Here is a 5,000-nt window from a genome sequence, read left to right as displayed (position 1 = left end):
CATTACTATTACTTACTTACTCATGAAATGATGGCTATTTTATTTCTTTAATTCAAGCAATGTACAAAATTATTAAAAATGTTTTCTATCTTGTATTTCATATTCTCTATAAACACATATTATATAAAAAAAAAAATCATGGCAGGGTATTTTTAATAGCGCATTCTACATCAACTCTGAATCAGCTAGGTTATATCAGCTCTTGTAGTCTTACAGCTCTCGGACTAATTAATACAAAGTGACCTCTGCCTGATATTGGACACGATATATAAAATGCTGTGTAATATTGTATATAAAATGATTTCATGTTGTAAACTTTGATCATTAGTATTCTGACTATGACTAAGTACATCTTTGTTTCTGTGTAGTTATGGACGCCTCCGCGTACCATCAGTACGCCCTCGTGGTTCCAGTGCTGTTCGGACACAAGTACACTTTATATCGCAGGGCTATTGGAATAAAAGACATGTCTAAACAAATGCTGACTTCTCAAACACAACAGAAAATTTCTGAATTGGCTTGGGTATTATTTTTAAATGTCTAGTTGTTTGTACATAACGCTTATTGTGTATAGAGCGTCATGGCTGATCGAGCAGGCTCTATGTGCTTAGTTAATGGTTACTAAGAACTCATTTGCCTGTTTTCAATGCATGTGATCTATAAGGCTGGGATAGCAGGGCTGATTTCATTTTTGAGTTAATTTTTCTTTTCGGATCAGACCTGGGGATTTTTATTCATAAAAAAAAGAATCATTTCACTGTGGGAAGGAATCTAATACCCAAAGGACAATAATTTTGGATCGTTTTTCGTTCATTAAAAGTATATACCCAGTCAGGTAAAGTTAGTTGGTAAGTGCCATTTTACATTTAAGTCTAAATTCTACTGAATGTTTGTGTTATGTGAATCGATTTCTTGATATATAATATTTCATCTTTTAATATAAAGGATATATTATAATTGGTTTTGTGTTACCGTGAGTGAGAGAAGATGGTAGAAATCTGCTACAGACTAGCAGACACGCAGTCATTAAATGTGACACTGTTTCAAGAGCTGTTGTCAGAAAGCCATTAAACTAGAATCACTCATATTAGGAAACATAGATCTCTATATGAAAAATAAAATGTGGCTGGGTTTTCACAGGAATTGAGTGGAATAACGTGTCTTTGATTGCAATCAATAACTGCATGGTCCAAAAGAAATTTTATATTGATTTGTTTAGGTTCTTTGAGTTGACAGAACAGTGGTTATGTTACCTTCTATTTCTGCATGCTAATTGGTGTTCTTTTATGTGTTTGAGTTCTGATTTTACCTTAAACTATTCGTTATATCGTTAATTTCTTTGTTGAATGAATGGACTAAAATCTGTGTTACACATGTTACATGGATGTACAGAGCTACAATCTGATGGTAACTGTAGGTCATCTACATGTATTGTATATATTCTTCAAGTATCATGTGTTTGCTTGTGGATACAATAGTTGTATGAAAATCAGATCATCAGGAACTAACATCCTCTCAAATTGTACATTGAGGTATTGAGAAGTTACATGTGTTTGTGTAGTTTGGAGTGAAACAGAAGTTAACAGTTCACCCTGGATTTTAGTTTCAGTTTTGAACCAAACAGTGATTATGATTATCAGTAGCCTCTTTCTATCATTAAGAACAGTAATCACATTGTGCAATTTGTGCACTAATTGTTTGGAGAGACACCTGGTTTTAAATTTAACATGCATAATAACTGTATAGTATTGAACAATAGAACTTATTATCCATATGGTATGAAAATATATTTTATCATAAAGAAGGTAAGTCCAAGTAGACCCCCCCCCCCCCCCACCCCCCCTACATACACACACACTCACACAAACATATACAGTGTAAAATTGAATGTGTTAAGTGAAGTGTTCTGTATACACAAGTTTGGAGAAATCACTACTGTAACAGTGCATTGAATGTAGAGTTATTCTGAGGTAATGATAATTTCTGGGTATATTCTGAGATGTTTTTGGCTTTGTGACTTATTGCAATTCTTGTAGAATTATTCTGAGGTAATGATAATTTCTGGGTATATTCTGAGATGTTTTTGGCTTTGTGACTTATTGCAATTCTTGTAGAAATATTCTGAGGTAATGATCATTTCTGGGTATATTCTGAGATGTTTTTGGCTTTGTGACTTATTGCAATTCTTGTAAAATTATTCTGAGGTAATGATAATTTCTGGGTATATTCTGAGATGTTTTTGGCTTTGTGACTTATTCCGATTCTTGGGAGTCACTTCACTAGCTCTGGTGTATTCATCATGTTTATTAGGGAATCTTGTTTCTCTCTGCAATCTGAAACTGAAGTCATCTAAAGCTAATAGTATATACAGCTATAGATTCTTTTAACCTGTTTAGTCAATGGTTGAGTATATTCTAAAATCAATATTCATAGGTTGGCCATTACTTATTTATAGCAACCAACCTCTAGAAAAAGGACCATGATGACAGTATACCTATATGTCTGTGACATGTTTTCCTAATTAATGTCTGTTTCTGTCACCTGCTTTGTTGTTATGGCAACAGAGGTACACAAACAAATTGCTTGTACATGTATTAATGGATTATGATACAATATTGAATACAGTGATGTGACATCCTCATCAATATTGCAATGGCATTCGGATATTTTGAAGATTTAATTTCTCGCACCATTGCCTAACTTTGGATAGATTTTTTCATTTTGTTGGAGTGAATGCTGTCATTATTCAGAACTAGGATCTTTACAAAATAATTTTCACTTCACTGAACATGAAAGTAGGTGAGAATTTCTTTATGTTTACAATACATAGACGAGACATGATCTATCATTGATATGGATTGCTTTTGATTATCTATCTTTTATATACTTTCAATTTCTGTTTAGGTAACAAAGTAATGCTATCAAAATTTGTTTATTTTCAAGTATGTTTTTATTAACTTTGCTTATGGTTTTTATCATCTGGAAGGTAAAAGTCTCACAAAGACCTCAATATTGATTGTTGAATGACAAGTTTGCGTTACAGTTCATTAGGTCATGGGTATTTTTGTTGTGGTCTTCAATACTTTTGATGCAGTCTTTAGTTCTGTATGGATTATACGTCACATTACAATACAAATTTCAACAATCATTGTCAATCTTAACTGCTAATGACTTAATCATTCACAGCTCCTGTAAATTGGTCAACAAATGATGCTTCTGGTCTGCAGTGAAACTCTAACCTTATTATTGGAGGCCATCTTATATTTGCAACTGACCTGTTTTATAGAGAGGATTTTGCCATTAGTACATACATGATAGAACTCATTTAGCTCACAAAATCGGAGGGTATCAAAATCAGCCTAAGAAAGTATAAAATCCAACTGTACAATCTTAATTAATATGGATTCTTTTTGGGGCTGTGTGTCCTTGTCAAATATGGTCAATTAACTCAAACTTATTGATAATGAAAAAGAAAAGACCTTTTTGAAGTCAGCTGTGCATATATAGTGAAATTTAGTTTATTGAAAGTGAGTTTAGTAAATTGATAAAAAAAAAGTTGCTTTTGATGTGTAAATGTTTTTGTAAACATTGACTCTGTTGTAATGTTGTGGCGTATTTGTGGTTGCATGCAGAAATTGCTTAGAACCATTTACTTTAAGGTAGTAGAATTGGGTGTTATCATGAGTGAGTGTTTAAACATACTTAATGAATTATGGATGAAATTGATAATTGCTTGTGATATCTCCAGTGATTTCATATTTATTATGTGTATTAGAAATTTATTGAAATATTTCATTAGGACTTAGGGAGTACGTTGCATTGATACACATTGGCTGTATTACAAATGATGAAAGAAAACTGGTATTGTGAAATATGTGTAAGGATTCATTGTTAAATCAAGTAGTTATATAACGTTTCTGTTGTAAATAGATGTACTTGTTGGAAATGCAAAAAGAATTTCTAAGTGGATTTTTTCTCTTAGCTTTCTTTTAAACACTGTAGTTAAAACCCAACCTTAGGACAGCCTGTCCTCCAACATATAAAGCTCATGTCTGTCTCTCAGGAGATCTGTTAAATTTCCCTATAGCTTTGTGGATTGTCAATATTTCTTATGTCTTCCAAGGTTGCTTTAAATTAATTCCAAAGACTTAAATCCTTTCAGTGACTTAAATTGTGGGGTCATCCCCACAGCTACAGAGAACTATTCGTATAATTATACCTTAACACTTGCACGAATACAGCCATTCTTTTCACTCACAGGTTCGTCATGTATATACTCATGTATACTTGTAGATGTCTGCAAATCCGGTATATTACTCGAAAAGCACTGGAAATATTTATCCCAAATTGTTTGTGTTATTCATCAAAATTTGGGTAACAAGCAGGTTATTTTTATTTCCTCTCATGCAAAGAGTATGCGGATTTAATTGGATATTTGTAACTGTTGAAGTTAGCTGGAATTTGCATAAGGATAATAGAATATTTGAATGCTATCTACTTAGCTTCCTCAATACTGATTTCAAACAGTATGATGAATAGGATTGTCACCATGGAAACTGCCATGCTTTCCTTTCCATGTGATGTTGAAATAGGAGATATGTAATTGCTGTAGCTTTTCATTATGATGTAAACAATGAAGCCTCATTCATTAATCTAGATCTGGGACCTAAAAATAAATTGGAGGATTTGGTTCGATGTCAAATTGTGTATTACTATATTACCCTGTTGTAAATGCAAGGATCTGGCTCAGATTTCTTGCAAAAATCTAAAGTTTAAGTTTGAGTTTTCTATTATTTGAGCAGTCAAAATTTTAGTAAAATCTCATACTTAAGTCGAAGTTTGGACTTCAGATTTTTTCAAGAAACCAAACCTTCGGCAAAAAACCTTGAAACAGTTTTACAGTCTGTATTTGCATGAATATGCAGAAAATAGTTTGTAGTGCTGTTCTATCATTAAAGAACTGTTAATTGATTTTATAATTTTAGTCTGGACAGAATAAA

At 32.5% G+C, this 5,000-nt stretch overlaps 1 protein-coding gene across 3 annotated transcripts in view; it reads left to right on the top strand.

Annotated features, from left to right (window-relative positions):
* Positions 1-568: 568 nt before the first annotated feature.
* The window catches only part of LOC125682217 (hemicentin-1-like), a 58,552-nt gene continuing 54,120 nt past the window's right edge, over positions 569-5,000 (top strand). For all 3 annotated transcript variants that reach the window (XM_056153777.1, XM_048922669.2, XM_056153778.1), the window contains exon 1: positions 569-848. The gene's annotated coding sequence lies outside the window, so the exon portion shown is untranslated. The remainder of the gene's footprint in view (positions 849-5,000) is intronic.

This window comes from Ostrea edulis, chromosome 2 (genome assembly GCF_947568905.1).
Source record: "Ostrea edulis chromosome 2, xbOstEdul1.1, whole genome shotgun sequence".
Taxonomy (NCBI): domain Eukaryota; kingdom Metazoa; phylum Mollusca; class Bivalvia; order Ostreida; family Ostreidae; genus Ostrea; species Ostrea edulis.
This window is presented reverse-complemented; position numbering and strand designations above follow the sequence as displayed.